We start from the raw sequence: 18010 nt of genomic DNA on the forward strand, positions 1-18010 counted from the left end.
TCATGGACTTCGCCCTTCGTGACGTCAGCAATCACATCCATCGTCGCATCCACGTGAACCGAGCCAAAGGAAAGTCTGGAGACTACCTTAATGTTGGCAAGGCGGTGGCGTTGTTCAGAGTACAGCGTAACATAATGTGCATGGAGGGCAGACCCGATATCTTGTTGAGTATCAAAACGCAGCCTATGATTAGTCTTAAGAACATTAATCAGATTCCTCAGACGGTGGCGTCGTTCCGCTATGACATGATACATAGATGGACGCTCTTGCACTAAGGCATCGTGTGTTGGCGCCCTAAGCATAGCTCCTTCAAGTTGGTGGCAACAGAGGCACGTGAGCTGTGCTTGACACGATTCGCCATAGCCTGGCGCTATGGCTAATACGGCATCATAGAACGTTCCCAGAGAATGTTGAAATAGAATTCCTGAGTCCGCCGCCGCCATGCTGCAACCTCCTTTCTGTAGCCGATCAAGGCCTTGCGGAGAGCGGGCTTTGCACAGAGCACCCTCCATATCTGGGCAGACTGACAGGCATCTCGTCGTCAACGACTAGCTGCCCACGTGGTCTCAATGGTCTGCCGGCAGTCGGGTGAAGTAAGCTCGATCATGTTCAGTTTCCATGGTGCACGGTCGCACCACACTCTTTGGCGGCAGAGACTGATGGCACAGTTATATGCGTCATGGTCAGACAACGCAGTGGGTCAGACTTCAGAAGCCTGCACCCCACTGACAATATCGAGGGAGATGTAAACACGATCGAGTCGGCTGAAAGAAAGGCTAGTGAAACATGTAAACCTCGTACGATCGCCATGAATGTACTCCCAAGAATTCTCTAGGCTGAGGTGCTGCAGAATTGTCGCTAGCACCGCGCATGGAGAGTGACGTGGTAGTTGATTTTTGGGTGAAGTTGAAATCGCCTCCCATGATCAGTGCGTCCTGTCGACCCAGGAAGAGAGGCATGACTGTGAGAAAAAGGTAGAACATACACGGCGGCGACCCGAACCACATGGCGCATAGACATTGGCGATTCTGACGCCACTAAACGTGAGAGCCATACCTCTGGCGTCAGGGGTATAGGCAATAGCATCAGCTAGGATACCGTCACCTAAGAGGATCGCCACCCCACTACCAGTAGGGGAGGCATGAGACATGTGTTGTAAAACCATGGGGAGAGCAGAACGTTGCAACATGCACCTCCTGAATGAGAGCTACGTCAACGTCCGCGGCATACAACATGTCACGGAGTAAAGACACTTTGTGGCGTACGCGAATAGTGTTGACATTGACCATGGCTGTGAGATGATTTTGAAAAGCTATCATCGTCAGGAGGACAGGCGATTCAAACACGGGGGAAGCACAGCGAACTCCCTGTTACGCCCCCACGGAAGCCCACATCACTGTGATGGGGAGGAGCCGACATCACCAAGGGGGTCCATCGTTCTGTACACCTCCAGAATGTCCATCCTTAGCATCGACGTCGTCCGCCCAGGAGACAGACGCGTCACCGGGTCGGTTCATTGGAACATTATCAGAGGTAGCGTCAGATACAGGTACCAGTACAGGTAGCGTCAGACACAGAAAGGGAGGCAACCGTATCAAACGCAAGTGGGGGGAGGTCATTGGCCTAAGGTGGACGCTGACTGGAGGTGGATACGTGTAGGACGTCGCATCGTCAGGTGTCAGAGCGGCGGAGGACAGCGCACCATCGGTAGGAGAGTCATCATCCTGTGCAGACTTTTGTTGGACCCAGTCATCAGAAAGGGGTACGGCGTTGTCTCTTCCGTTTCCTAGGCGACCGTTGGCGGGCGGCTATCGTCCGACATGCGGCTAGATGGCAGGTACAGCTCCATAATCAAGAACCATGGGGTCGGGACAGACAGCTTGTGCCTGTTGACGGTCGTCGTTCATTTGTACTGCCTCCGTTACGGGTGTAGCAGAGGCATGCGAAACGTCCATAGCGTCGTCGAGAGGAGCCGACATCGGTACGGACTGATTCAGGGGGGCGTAGCAGGCAGCACCGCCGCAGATGCGTAAAACAGATGTAACACACCGGGCGCCGCAGGAGGGGCGACGTCTCCGATCGGCGTCTCAACTAGTCTACGTCGGAGGCATTCATAACGGACATGGTCTTCCTGGCCCCAATCTGAATAGGTGCGCGGCTGGCCATCCTACATGACGACAGCCCTGCAGCAATAGCCAAGTTGGTTCAAATGGTTCAAATGGCTCTGAGCACTATGGGACTTAACATCTGAGATCATCATCCCCTAGAACTTAGAACTACTTAAACCTAACTAACCTAAGGCCATCACACACATCCATATCCAATGCAGGATTCGAAGCTGCGACTGTAGCAGTCTCGCGGTTCCGGACTGAAGCGCCTAGAACCGCTCGGCCGCAGCTGCCAGCAACCAAGCAGGAAGGCAGGTGTTTCCGTAGTTCAATTTTTATCTGACGGACGCCTTTGAGGACGTCTTCCACGTTTCATCCACGTGACTGACGATGTTGCCGTAAGGTTTAAAAGCGGCCACCACAGCGTCCGACGGTTCTTCGAACGGGAGTTCGAAAACCCGCAACGTTCGGAGGCCAAAACCAGCGTGATCAACCACTACGGTCCCTATATGTCCGACTAAATCTAAAACTAAGCTCCGCCCGAACATGTAATGAAGAGCCAACGACACCGACCGGCCGCCCTGTCATCCTCAGCCCACAGGCGTCATTGTATGCGGATACGGAGGGGGATGTGGTCAGCACACTGCTCTCCCAGCTGTGTGTAAGTTTCCGAAGACCGGAGCCGCTACTTCTCAGTCACGTAGCTCCTCAGGTTTCCCGACAAGGGTTTGCCAACAGCGCTCGGCAGACCGGATGGTCACCCACCCAAGTGCTAGACCAGCCCGGCAGCTCTTAACTTCGGTGATCTGACGGGAACCGGTGTTACCACTGCAGCAAGGCCGTTGGCCCCATATGTCCGCCAGAGTATCAAAACTTGAGATCGTTAACGTGGCGCCGCACAACGTCGGCGCACAGCTCGTCATTCCCGAGCTTTATGTACACAGTAGTATTAAGGATAGGAGAATGTATTCCGAGAAAGTCTTGTGGCGCGAGGCGCATTTCATCCCGTGCAAAACGTCCAACTTCATACGCCTTCGGTCGTTCGTGATCTCATGGAATTGTTGATTTAACTGTGGCGTGGCTGTAAGAAAACTCTTTGATGGTCAATGCAGTTTGATTCTGAGAAAAGCTGCTACCCGGAAGCAAACAAAAGCGCGCTCGTTCGCAAGCAGCGCAACAGGCGAGACACAAACAAGGCGAGTGCGCCTCACCACAGCCAAGGGCCGATTGTTAACCACAACGCCGTTGCCGTTAATACACTCTCGACATTGTCGATGTTGCATGTGTTAAGCTTGGACCGTTCACAGTTTCCGTTTTGCTTTTTCTTTTCTTTTCTTTTCTTTCGCAGCCCAGTACACCTTCTTCTTGTTTTCATGCTTGATCTGTGTTCAGTTTCTGACGGGCTATCTAATAGGCTATCTTACCACTAAATCTGAGGAAGGTGGGACGGGGAGTCTCCCCTGATTTCCTGTGTAGAAGGTAGTTATCAGAGACACTGCACCCGTCAAGCGTTTCGCGGCGCAGCGGATAGCGCATTCAAGTGAAGTGGAGAAGGTCACACGTTCGAGTCCTGGAAGGGTCGTATGTTTAAAAGTTTTACACGAAAGCTGCGTTAACAAGAACTGATTGTAGCAGTTGTTTGGATTGTGAGATGTATTATGCATAGCTTCACATTAGTCTTACTCTGAGAAACGGACGATAAATGCATTCACTTTGCGAGCAAACAATTCACGTTTTTAGAAAACATTGCTGTTAGTGGAGACATCACCATACGTCCACAGTGCAACGATGTGCAGTACTATGAGGTTGTACGGAGAGATATAAAGCGTATGCAACAAGCAGAGTCCACTAGCGTAAGGGCTGCAATGTTTGTGAGTGCAACGTTGGCGCCGCGCGGTCTGAAACGTCTTGTCACGGTCCGCGCGGCTGCCCAAGTCGGAGGTTCGAGTCCTGCCTTGGGCATCGGTGTGTGTGTTCTCCTTAGCGTAAGTTAGTTTAAGTTTGATTAAGTAGTGCGTAAGCTTAGGGACCGATGGCCTCAACAGTTTGATCCCAAAGTCCTTACCACAAATTCCCAAATTTTTGCAATGTTAGCGTTTGAAGCAGACTTACTTCATTTTTGTGTAAGATGATGAAACTGAAAAAGTTTAAACAATAAGCATTCTACATATATAGTACGAAGATCAAAAACATCGTTTCTAATAAAGTAAAACGGTTGTGGTCACATTAACCAGAAAATATCATTTTGAACCTAGTGTCTGTGACTGCAAATGTAAGCGCACGCAAACAGCAAGGAAAGCACAATAATATTCTGTTTCTGATCGGTGTGGTGAAGTGTTTGTAATCGTGATTTGGTTTTCACATGAGAGGACTGTCGAGTCGTTTCACAAACAATGTAGACTGTTCCTTCTGGTTACATTCGAACCAGCGATCTGTGGACATCATCTTATAAAATTCGACGCTTTACCGTTCTAACAACTACCGAATAACTGAGGTGTAGTGAGGTAAAACGAGAATTTCAGTAGGAGTTCAATTTCATTGAATGACGCTATGCTTCGATGTAACAGTGCGAGAGCATATCTCGAAGGTAAGCTAATGTTAACTCCACAATGCAAGACTTTTTAATTAAGTTAGTGAATTGGGGCGCCGACGTGGTGGCAATTTGCCGGTACAGTGCAACCGCAATTTTACGCATCTCCTCATTGCCTGGAACACTCAAAGACAACTTTTCAGAAGTTTTTGTAGATGTATTTGTACAGTATGGTACAACACACCATTTGTAGCCCATTTCCCGAACCCTAAATTCCAAAACATCACAGTGAATTAGCATTATGGCAGCAGGAGCAGCAAGATAGCCAGTGACGTCACAGGCATCACATGACTCGAATGGAGCGCTTTAGCTTGCGTTCAAATTATTGGATTTCATTTCCGGTTTTACAAATGAATACCGACATTCAAGAGGAAAAAAAAGCATGTTAGGAACGTAAAATGATATAATTAATTATTTAATGCAATTTCGGGAAAACATTCAAGTACTCTATTTCGACAGTAAAACCACAAAGTGATTAACAACGCTTGTCTTGTAGCATCTGCTGCTGTAGTTAGCTAAGCAGCTCTGAGACGCAGTTCGCTCCGAGATGCGGAAGTGGGAACATCGGCGCGCTCCGATTGTGTAAACATAAAGTTAAAATCTTGTGGGTTGTTAAGCCGCTTCATATTTCCTCTACAATAATCGACGTTTCGGCCCCTCTGCTAGAACACTGTGAGACACCAGTGTAGCGTTCTCTTATAAAGGGGAGTTTTCCCGCGTTTTTACGGGAAAAGTGGGAGTATTGGTTAAAATTCTTGTGGCTACCGCTGGTGGGCCATCGTCATAGGCTAATATCCCCGCGCTGATACAGAAGAAGGGGCGTTATTGGCTAAACTCTTGAGGATACTATTGGTGGCCCATCGTCATTCTATAGAAAGGCTGGAGAAGGGCTGTTGGTTGAAATTCCTCCTACTGCTATTGGTTGGCCGTTATCATTGGGTAGATACGAAACCAACAGAACAAGAGAGGAGGAATGTTTACCCAAAATATTATTGTCCGCCGAGGTGACTTGCAGCGCGTTGTTTGTGTTTCTCGCACACCGTGGCCGCTAATTCACTTCCTTGATGGCGGGGAGCCACGATGCCGGAAGGCTATAGCCGTCCTCTCTATTGAAATTACATGCATTATTGGAAATTTCAGCCGCTTCTCCGACCTTTCTTCTATAAAAGTTTGTTTCCTTAGTCAGCACCCGTACGTTATTAAAATCGATGTCGGAGCTAGAGTTCTCATCATGTTCCACTGCTGCCGATTTTACGCTTTGTTTTAGCCGCGTGTGCCGATCGTGTTCCTTAATGCGTTCTCTAACAGTTCTTCCTGTCTCGCCTATGTAAACTTTGCCGGCGCCACATGTCACTTTATAGACGCCTGCATTGTGGAGGCAATCAGTTAAGTCTGTTTTTCATCGGAAAAATCTTTTATTTTGTTTTGACTAAAGAAAGATATCTGGACGCCATTTTTCATTAGAATGTTGCTTATGCGGTCAGTGACCCCAGAAACGAAACGTAGGAGTGTGAAAGCGGTTCCTCGTCATTCTTATTAGCGTGATTGACATTCCGCCTGAAAGTCCTGCAGCCGGCCGCTGTGGGCGAGCGGTTGTAGGCGCTTCAGTCCGGAGCCGCGTGGCTGCTACGGTCGCAGGTTCGAATCCTGCCTTGGGCGTGGAAGTGTGTGATGTCCTCAGGTTAGTTACGTTTAAGTAGTTCTAAGTCTAGGGGAGTGATGAGCTCAGATGTTAAGTCCCATAGTGCTTAGAGCCATTTGAACCATTTGAAAAGTCGTGTCGATTGAACAACTGTCATAACCATTCGCCTTCAGGGTCATCTTTAAAAATTTCAGCTACGTTTCCAAGTTGTCGTTATCGCCGATACGGAAGGCACGTGAATGCAGTGTTGAGCACTCCTTGCTTCTGGGCGGAGTTCTGGTGTGAAGTGGCATCTAAATACCTGTTTGTGTTAGTCAGCTTTCTATACACTTTGTGGCCTAAAGAGTTATCAGATCTTCTGTATACCAACACATCTAGAAACGGGAGACTGACCTTACTCACCCTCCAAGATCAATTTGATTTTAGGGTGAATTCCATTTAAGATATTATGGAACGTATGAAGTTCTTCTTCGCTGTGTGACCATTTAACAAATGTATCGTCCACACAGCGGAGCAAACGAGAAGGCTTCAAAGGAACACTACTTAATGCCTGTTGCTCAAACTGTTCCATAAAAATGTCAGGTGCAACTGGCGAAATGGGTGTGCCCATAACAAGGGCGTCAGCGTGTTCATAGAGTTTACCATAGTATTTGAAATAGCTCGAACGATCACGTAATTCAATTAACTAACAAACATCTGGAACAACTTTCTCCCTTGTGATCTCCACTGTATCTGATACTGGGACGTTAGTAAATAACGATGTCACATAGAAGCTAACAAGAAGATCACCTGCAGATATGTTTTTTTTAAAAAAAGAATATAATTTGTAAAAAATGTTTCAAATCTTTGACAAAAGTATTTGTTTTACCGTTTCTTACCAGATAAATAACGTGCTAAAAATAAGTCGGCGAGTTAATCCCACTGACGATAGGCTTCAAAGGAACCGATTTCTTATGTATCTTGGGTAGTCCATACATTCTGGGTGAGAGAGGTATTCGAGGTGTTAGATTCTTTGTAATAGAGCTATGCAATCTGGAGTCTAATGTCAGGTTTTTCACTTTCCGAACGATTCTGTTCGTCGGATAGCTTTTTACTTGCGATACACAGGATCAGCTAGTAGTTGTTCCATCTTTCTCCGATAATCCATAGCGTCCAAAACAACAGTAGCATACCCTGTATTCAATTTCGTTACAACGATCCTTTTGTTTCTCATGAGTTCATTACGAGATTTCCTTTCCTGTGCCGATATATTGTGTAAACATTCATTACTCGGATAGTGCTCGCAAAGTGTAAACAGTGCTAATTCGTTCCGGTGTTCGATAAACTCACACAGTCTTTGCCGTATCGCTAAAACATTTGCTACGCTGTAATCACCACCGGCGGCGATTGCAGCTCGCCTGGGACACAAACTTCGCAGAACCTGCCGCACAGTGTTGCAATGCATACTGATGCACTTCATGCATCCATCAGTGAAGTGATTAGCGACGCAATCATCGCGTCCCACAAAGCGGACGCACACCAGCATGTTCCACCTGTCGGTGCACCTACAAGAGGAGGCCCGCAGCTCTCGCAGAACTGATGGGACGGACGGAGGAGGAAGGACAGGACGTCCAATGACACAAAGTGGGGAGAACGTTACGTGTCGACGTCACCCTAGGAAGGCACCATCACCCAACAACATGTAAGCTGAAACTTCTGGAAACATGTAAGCTGTAATGATAACATATTTGCAACTATTAACAAAGGGCCTTTCATCTTAAATGTTGAAAGTAAAGACAGAAACATAGGCAGACTCCGCCATATGGCACTGTTGTTGTTGTTGTTGTTGTTGTCTTCAGTCCTGAGACTGGTTTGATGCAGCTCTCCATGCTACTCTGTCCTGTGCTAGCTTCTTCATCTCCCAGTACCTACTGGAACCTACATCCTTCTGAATCTGCTTAGTGTATTCATCTCTTGGTCTCCCTCTACGATTTTTACCCTCCACGCTGCCCTCCAATGGTAAATTTGTGATCCCTTGATGCCTCAGGACATGTCCTACCAACCGATCCTTTCTTCTAGTCAAGTTGTGCCACAAAATTCTCTTCTCCCCAATCCTATTCAATACCTCCTCATTATTTACGTGATCTATCCACCTTATTTCAGCATTCTTCTGCAGCACCACATTTCGAAAGCTTCTTGTCCAAACTAGTTATAGTCCATGTTTCACTTCCATACATGGCTACACTCCATACAAATACTTTCAAAAACGACTTCCTGATACATAAATCTATATTCGATGTTAACAAATTTCTCTTCTTCAGAAACGCGTTCCTTGCCATTGCCAGTCTACATTTTAGGTCCCCTCTACTTCCACCATCATCAGTTATTTTACTTCCTAAATAGCAAAACTCCTTTACTACTTTAAGTGTCTCATTTCCTAATCTAATTCCCTCAGCATCACCCGATTTAATTTGACTACATCCCATTATCCTCGTTTTGCTTTTGTTGATGTTCATCTTATATCCTCCTTTCAAGACACTGTCCATTCTGTTCAACTGCTCTTCCAGGTCCTTTGCTGTCTCTGACAGAATTACAATGTCATCGGCGAACCTCAAAGTTTTTACTTCTTCTCCATGAATTTTAATACCTACTCCGAATTTTTCTTTTGTTTCCTTTACTGCTTGCTAAATATTCAGATTGAATAACATCGGGGAGAGGCTACAACCCTTTTTCACTACTTTATCAACCACTGGTGTCCTTTCATGCCCCTCGACTCTTATAACTGCCATCTGGTTTCTGTACAAATTGTAAATAGCCTTTCGCTCCCTGTATTTTACCCCTGCCACCTTCAGAATTTGAAAGAGGGTATTCCAGTCAACATTGTCAAAAGCTTTTTCCAAGTTTACAAATGCTAGAAACGTAGGTTTGCCTTTTCTTAATCTTTCTTCTAAGATAAGTCGTAAGGTCAGTATTGCCTCACGTGTTCCAACATTTCTACGGAATCCAAACTGATCCTCCCCGAGGTCCGCATCTACCAGGTTTTCCATTCGTCTGTAAAGAATTTGCGTTAGTATTTTGCAGCTGTGACTTATTAAACTGATCGTTCGGTAATTTTTATCTGTCAACACCTGCTTTCTTTGGGATTGGAATTATTATATTCTTCTTGAAATCTGAGGGTATTTCGCCTGTCTCATACATCTTGCTCACCAGCTGGTAGAGTTTTGTCATGACTGGCTCTCCTAAGGCCGTCAGTAGTTCTAATGGAATGTTGTCTACTCCGGGGCCTTGTTTCGACTCAGGTCTTTCGGTGCTCTGTCAAACTCTTCACACAGTATCTTATCTCCCATTTCGTCTTCATCTACATCCTCTTCCATTTCCATAATATTGTCCTCAAGTACATCGCCCTTGTATAAACCCTCTATATACGCCTTCCACCTTTCTGCCTTCCCTTATTTGCTTCGAACTGGGTTGCCATCTGAGTTCTTGATATTCATACAAGTGGTTCTCTTTTCTTCAAAGGTCTCTTTAATTTTCCTGTAGGCAGTATCTATCTTACCCCTAGTGAGATAAGCTTCTACATCCTTACATTTGTCCTCTAGCCATCCCTGCTTAGCCATTTTGCACTTCCTGTCGATCTCATTTTTGAGACGTTTGTATTCCTTTTTGCCTGCTTCATTTACTACATTTTTATATTTTCTCCTTTCATCAGTTAAATTCAATATTTCTTCTATTACCCAAGGATTTCTAGCAGCCCTCGTCTTTTTACCTACTTTATCCTCTGCTGCCTTCACTACTTCATCCCTCAGAGCTACCCATTCTTCTTCTACTGTGTTTCTTTCCCCCATTCCTGTCAATTGTTCCCTTATGCTCTCCTTGAAACTCTGTACAACCTCTGGTTCTTTCAGCTTATCCAGATCCCATGTCCTTAAATTCCCATCTTTTTGCAGTTTCTTCAGTTTTAATCTACAGGTCATAACCAATAGATTGTAGTCAGAGTCCACATCTGACCCTGGAAATGTCCTACAATTTAAAACCTGGTTCCTAAATCTCTGTCTTACCATTATATAATCTATCTGATACCTTTTAGTATCTCCAGGATTCTTCCATGTATACAACCTTCTTTTATGATTCTTGAACCAAGTGTTAGCTATGATTAAGTTATGCTCTGTGCAAAATTCTACGAGGGGGCTTCCTCTTTCATTTCTTAGCCCCAAAACATATTCACCCACTATGTTTCCTTCTCTCCCTTTTCCTACTGACGAATTCCAGTCACCCATGACTATTAAATTTTCGTGTCCCTTCACTACCTGAATAATTTCTTTTATCTCATCATAAATTTCATCAATTTCTTCATCATCTGCAGAGCTAGTTGGTATATAAACTTGTACTACTGTAGTAGGCATGGGCTTTGTGTCTATCTTGGCCACAATAATGCGTTCACTATGCTGTTTGTAGTAGCTTACCCGCACTCCTATTTTTTTTATTCATTATTAAACCTACTCCTGCATTACCCCTATTTGATTTTGTATTTATAACCCGTTATTCACCTGACCAAAAGTCTTGTTCCTCCTGCCACCGAACTTCACTAATTCCCACTATATCTAACTTTAACCTATCCATTCCCCTTTTTAAATTTTCTAACCTACCTGCCCGATTAAGGGATCTGACATTCCACGCTCCGATCCGTAGAACGCCAGTTTTCTTTCTTCTGATACCGACGTCCTCCTGAGTAGTCCCCGCCCGGAGATCCGAATGGGGGACTATTTTACCTCCGGAATATTTTACCCAAGAGGACGCCATCATCATTTAATCACACAGTAAAACTGCATGTCCTCGGGGAAAATTACAGCTGTAGTTTCCCCTTGCTTTGAGCCGTTCGCAGTACCAGTACAGCAAGGTCGTTTTGGTTAATGTTACAAGGCCAGATCAGTCAATCATCCAGACTGTTGCCCCTGCAACTACTGAAAAGGCTGCTGCCCCTCTTCAGGGACCACATGTTTGTCTGGCCTCTCAACAGATATCACTCCGTTGTGCTTGCACCTACGGTACGGCCATCTGTATCGCTGAGGCACGCAAGCCTCCCCACCAACGGCACTAGGCAAACATATTGGAAGGGAATGTGAGTCATTATTGAAGCACATAATCATTATTGCGCCACCACGGAAAAACCGTGTGCAAATTGAGATTGCCGGCTGCGGTGGCCGAGCGGTTCTAGGCGCTCAGTTCGGAACCGCGCGACTGCTACGGTCGCAGGCTGGAATCCTGCTTCGGGCATTGATGTGTGTGGGTGTGTGATGTCCTTAGGTTAGTTAGGTTTAAGTAGTTCTAAGTTCTAGGGGACTGATGACCACAGTTGTTAAGTCCCATAGTAGTCAGAGTCATTTGAACCAAATTCAGATTTTGTTAGCATCAACTGCAGATGCCTTGGTTCAACATTCTTTCTTAACCAAAGAAAATATGGAGGCTTATATTTCGAGATTCTTCACTACTAAACAAGGCATCATCAATAATATTGAAACCTTCCTTACAGAGAACTAATTGCTAACTGAGATGTCGTGTTCATGCGAAGTTATTTCCATCAGGCGGTTTAGTACGATTAGAAACCCAAACTGGGAAAGGGTAAAATATCCGACACCACTTTGTGTTGTGACATTTGGATCACAGAGGCTCCCACAGTTTGTTTAAATTCATGGAGCTCGGCGCCCAGTGTACGTGTGTACCAAAATGGTTCAAATAGCTCTGAGCACTATGGGGCCTAACTTCTGAGGTCAACAGTCCCCTAGAACTTAGAACTACTTAAACTGAACTAACCTAAGGTCGTCACACACATCCATACCCGACGCAGATTCGAACCTGCGACCGAAGTGGTCGCGCGGTTCCAGGCTGTAGCGCCTAGAACCACTCGGCCACTCTGGCCGGCCGTGTGTGTACCATCTGATTTACAGTGCTATAATGGTTGTGTTTTGGACATGACTGCAAACAGTGCAGAAGTGATCCAAGATGTGTGTAGTGCTCAGGCTTACACAGAAGTTATGCCTGTGGGGATGCCAATCGGTCAAGCCGTGGTCACATTGCCCATTCTCAAACCTGCCCAGTGTATCTCAAACGCAAGGACATTAACAACATTATGTGACCCAATAATATTACCTTCCGTGAAGCAGCAGCTGTGTTTGAAAACAGTGGATTCACCGAAAATACCGCCGTCCCTTCCTCTCACACGGCATGCCCATCTACACCATCAACAACGTACAAATTCTATGGAACACAGAGGGACCCACGAAAGCGTGGTTTCCTGAGACCAATTGTAGCAACTAGAACTGTGCTTCCCTGTTGCTCCATTGGATCCCAACCCATAAATATCACAATATCAAGAACACAACCAACAGACTGATGCTGGATACTACCTCGTGAATAGCATTTAAAGTGTAATTTTGGCTCTTATAAATGATATACCGTACCAGAAGATTAGTAATGGGCCCATTCCAGAACTACAAACAGATTCAAACTGGATATCAACCCAGAATATGTTGTCCCACTCTTTACACCATACACGAGAATATCAAGGACTTAACCAATAGCGTGATGTTGGGAACTACCACGTAAATAATATTTTAAGCATAATTATGGCTTTGTTGAATGATATATCCTACTAACAGACTACTAATGGGCCAACTCCAGTACTACAAACAGATTCGATTCGGATGCAATCTCGAAATACCTTGATCCCATTCTTTACACCCGAAAGTGGCCTGTGAAATCATCCAATGGAACCAAGGTCGCTCAGGACAAAAAAAGACAGTGTTCGACAGTTTCTACTCGAACCTAACATAGAGATTTGTGCCATCACTGAAACATGATTTAAACCAAACGAATCGTTCGCTCTTTCGTTGTACTCTGCCATTAGAGAAGATGGAGATGATCGCTACAGCGGTGCAGCGTTGTTGGCAAAACACGATATGCACCTTTCCGTTGTCAATACTGGCTGTCTGAACGATACATTGGAAATGGTAGGTATCCGATGGCGGATCAAGGTCCACTATTTGAATTTGGTCTGAGCATACAAAGCACCTAACGATAGACTTTCCAAACAATAGTTAAAAACAATAATTGACCCCACCGAGCAACCCCTTCTGCTACTAGGCGACTTTAACACTGTAGGGCTGTAGAACTGCCAACACCAAGGGAAAAATACTAGTGGATGTACTATATTCGAAAAACCTTTAAGTACTAGGTGACGGCTTACCAACACGAATAATCAGACCAAATGAAGTCCTGACGGCAGCGGACTTGAGCACAGCATCCCCAGCGCTGTACACATGGGAAGTGAAACCGGATACCTTAGGTTACGATCACTTGCCAATTAAATCGTCATAAATGCACGAACTGTCAAACATGCAGTTAGCCGGAAATGGAACATAAACAAAGCCAACTGGAACCTATACGAAACGTTAATGGAAGAGAAAGTGAACTCTCTCACCTTACAATCCTGTTCGGTGTAGATATTGAAAGGATTATTATGGGGCGCTGAGAATGATGGTGTGAAAACAGGGAAATATTACCCGAGAAACAACTTGGGTTTCGAAAAGGAACTGAACTCCTTAGTTACTGAAATACAGCTAAATTTCTCTCGGAGTAGGCTTAAGAACCTTAGGCAAAAACTGGAGAAACTTCAGATTCCAAAACCACTCATTCATAATATTTTAAGCTTACTGGCCTAAAGCAAAACATTCAAAAATTTGAAAATTTGTGGTAAGGTCTTATGGAAGCAAACTGCAGAGGTCATCGGTCCCTAAGCTTACACACTACTTAAACTAACTTACGCTAAGGACAACACAAACAACCATGCCCGAGGGAGGACTCGTTTCTCTGACGGGGGAGGGGGGCGGACTGTGACACGACGCCTCAGACAGCGTGGGTACCCCGTGCAGTGAAAACAATCATTTTGCACCATGAACTGTGCTGGGACTCAGAGAAACTAGCAGAGGTCTGCTGCAGGGATAAGTCGTGGCTCCCTTGTTATTCAGTCTGTATAGCGCAGATCTTCGTCACCTCTTTACCAATGGCATCCAAATATTACAGTACGCAGGCGGCGTACGCATCTATTCCAAGGCAGTACTCTTCAGTCCTGTCATTTGTAAATGCAAACCGCTCTCACACGTCTGCATCACTGGTGTACAGAAAGTGACTTCGGAACCTCCGATAGCAAACCTTCCCGTATGGTCTCTACTCGTTACAGGATACCAGTGCACCTGAAATAACGTACTTTTCCAATTGCGAAAATAACTCAATTTCTTGGGATGATTACCGATGACAAACTAAGATGGGCTCATAATATCCGACATGTCATTACCAGATGTGGAAAGGCATGAAATCTCATCAGATCTACTACTGGAATATGGTGGGTCTCAGATTGGCGGATAGCGGTGACTTTATACCGGTTCCTACTGAAGCCACAGTTCGACTATGGGCACATGTGCTACTCGTCAGCATTAGTTAGCGCACTCCAAAGACTCGGCGCTTTGGAGTACAAAATCTTGAGTATAGTTACTGGGAAGTTCACGTCAACCCTAAGCAACGAAGCTATTGAACCATCGTTAAAGTGGCAACAAACATCCCTTTGCAATAAATTCCTCCTGCGGCTCTGTTTCGACGAATATGAGCCCCTCGACGAAATAATCCTGGAAATAACATCCTGCTGTGTGTTCAGAAGATACTGGGTAAATAAGCAACTTCCACCCATGGCGGCTAAATGGATGGAGATGTAGGCAGTAAAGCGCCAGATACGGAAAAGTCCTCTTATACCACGTTAGAACAGGCATTTGAGACGTAGGTTCTGCAGATTGGTGCCAGAACCAGTTTAACGTTTCAAAATCAGGACTCAACTAACACAACGGCAATGGAATTCCTGCCTCAGTATCACGATTCATGCCTGGTGTATACACAGGCCCAAATCTAGTGACGGAGCTGTTAGTGGCTATTGGGTACCGCGAAGCAAACGAAAAGGCCTGTACAAGTTGGTTCCACACTCCACTACTGTGTAAGCCGAGCTGATTGCTATTTTGGAAGCCCTGGTATTCGAACAGACAACCACAGCAGACATCGTTTTTGATAGTATTTCAGCCCTTCAGTTGATTAGAAACCATCACACTAATTGTATTAACCCGTTGTTCCGGCTATTATCGACATTGTATTTAGGGTGCAGAAGAACTAAGGAAACAACGTGACGATATAGATGAAAAGCTACTTTCGGATACCTGGAAATCAATAAGTAAATGTCCTAACAACGCAAGCGTCTCTACATCGAGCTATTAAATACGATAATCTCACTCTCATTGATAGAACATCCGTGCTCGAAAAGTGGTTGTCATCAGACTGGCAAGAGGACTGTTCAAGGACGTCTAAAATAAAAGGCAGCCACTAAGCACTAATTAATCCCACGATTCGAAGAGTACCATGGCATAATAAGACACGAACATCGAGGATCTTCACGACAGTTATAACACGGCTCAGACTTAATCATATGTAGTTCAACAAACACCTCTGTCGGCTCAACTCAAGCGCCACTCCTGTATGTGTTTGCATAGAGGAAGAAGTTCCATACTAGATACACTCCTGGAAATGGAAAAAAGAACACATTGACACCGGTGTGTCAGACCCACCATACTTGCTCCGGACACTGCGAGAGGGCTGTACAAGCAATGATCACACGCACGGCACAGCGGACACACCACGAACCGCCGTGTTGGCCGTCGAATGGCGCTAGCTGCGCAGCATTTGTGCACCGCCGCCGTCAGTGTCAGCCAGTTTGCCGTGGCATACGGAGCTCCATCGCAGTCTTTAACACTGGTAGCATGCCGCGACAGCGTGGTCGTGAACCGTATGTGCAGTTCACGGACTTTGAGCGAGGGCGTATAGTGGGCATGCGGGAGGCCGGGTGGACGTACCACCGAATTGCTCAACACGTGGAGCGTGAGGTCTCCACAGTACATCGATGTTGTCGCCAGTGGTCGGCGGAAGATGCACGTGCCCGTCGACCTGGGACCGGACCGCAGCGACGCACGGATGCACGCCAAGACCGTAGGATCCTACGCAGTGCCGTAGGGGACCGCACCGCCACTTCCCAGCAAATTAGGGACACTGTTGCTCCTGGGGTATCGGCGAGGACCATTCGCAACCGTCTCCATGAAGCTGGGCTACGGTCCCGCACACCGTTAGGCCGTCTTCCGCTCACGCCCCAACATCGTGCAGCCCGCCTCCAGTGGTGTCGCGACAGGCGTGAATGGAGGGACGAATGGAGACGTGTCATCTTCAGCGATGAGAGTCGCTTCTGCCTTGGTGCCAATTATGGTCGTATGCGTGTTTGGCGCCGTGCAGGTGAGCGCCACAATCAGTACTGCATACGACCGAGGCACACAGGGCCAACACCCGGCATCATGGTGTGGGGAGCGATCTCCTACACTGGCCGTACACCTCTGGTGATCGTCGAGGGGACACTGAATAGTGCACGGTACATCCAAACCGTCATCGAACCCATCGTTCTACCATTCCTAGACCGGCAAGGGAACTTGCTGTTACAACAGGACGATGCACATCCGCATGTATCCCGTGCCACCCAACGTGCTCTAGAAGGTGTAAGTCAACTACCCTGGCCAGCAAGATCTCCGGATCTGTCCCCCATTGAGCATGTTTGGGACTGGATGAAGCGTCGTCTCACGCCGTCTGCACGTCCAGCACGAACGCTGGTCCAACTGAGGCGCCAGGTGGAAATGGCATGGCAAGCCGTTCCACAGGACTACATCCAGCATCTCTACGATCGTCTCCATGGGAGAATAGCAGCTTGCATTGCTGCGAAAGGTGGATATACACTGTACCAGTGCCGACATTGTGCATGCTCTGTTGCCTGTGTCTATGTTCCTGTGGTTCTGTCAGTGTGATCATGTGATGTATCTGACCCCAAGAATGTGTCAATAAAGTTTCCCCTTCCTGGGACAATGAATTCACGGTGTTCTTATTTCAATTTCCAGGAGTGTATTTCTGCAACTTCATCAGAACGTGTATCGCATAAACATACTCTCAAGTAATCTTTTGGTAATTAGTTCCCAAGCAGTCTCCAACCCTTGTCAAGCATAGTAAAGTATAAAATCCTGTACGAGTTCATCAAAAATCCCTCTGCCGCTAATATAATGCTCTTAGTAATTCGAATGCCAGGGCAAGACCAAAGTACAGTTAACTGAGCAGGTTCCCACGTGCTACTCAGCAGGATGTTGAAAGTCAGTCTATAAATCTAGTTCACTATGAATCTCCGGTATGTATGTGTCAGAATGCTGGTGTATCTACACAAACGGTTTTCATGCCCAAATTGACTTACTATATGCTGTTCTCATGTTCTGTCTAGACAGTAATTCTACACTTAGGAGACAAAATGTATGGGAAACCTCCTAGACTTTGAGCAGCACTGTCACGGACCACCGCAATGTTTTGCACTGACCGGCCAGAAGGAGGGCGCCGGGCAGAATCCTTGATGGTCACTGTTGAAACCGTTTCACCGAAGCTTTCAATAAGTCTGCGATCTGTTGATTCATGTGGTCCTTCATTGACGCCAAAAGCCGCGCGAGAATGCCTCACAGCTGCTGCATAACTTTCTCTCGTGATGACTGGGTGTTGTGTGCTGTCCTTAGGTTAGTTAGGTTT

The 18010-nt window shown here is 46.2% G+C and overlaps 1 pseudogene; it reads right to left on the reverse strand.

The window, feature by feature from the left end:
• Nucleotides 1-2837: 2837 nt before the first annotated feature.
• On the reverse strand, nt 2838-2955 carry LOC126274511 (5S ribosomal RNA; annotated as a pseudogene).
• Nucleotides 2956-18010: the final 15055 nt, after the last annotated feature.

The sequence above is a fragment of the Schistocerca gregaria genome, chromosome 5 (genome assembly GCF_023897955.1).
Source record: "Schistocerca gregaria isolate iqSchGreg1 chromosome 5, iqSchGreg1.2, whole genome shotgun sequence".
In the NCBI taxonomy this organism is placed as follows: Eukaryota; Metazoa; Arthropoda; class Insecta; order Orthoptera; family Acrididae; genus Schistocerca; species Schistocerca gregaria.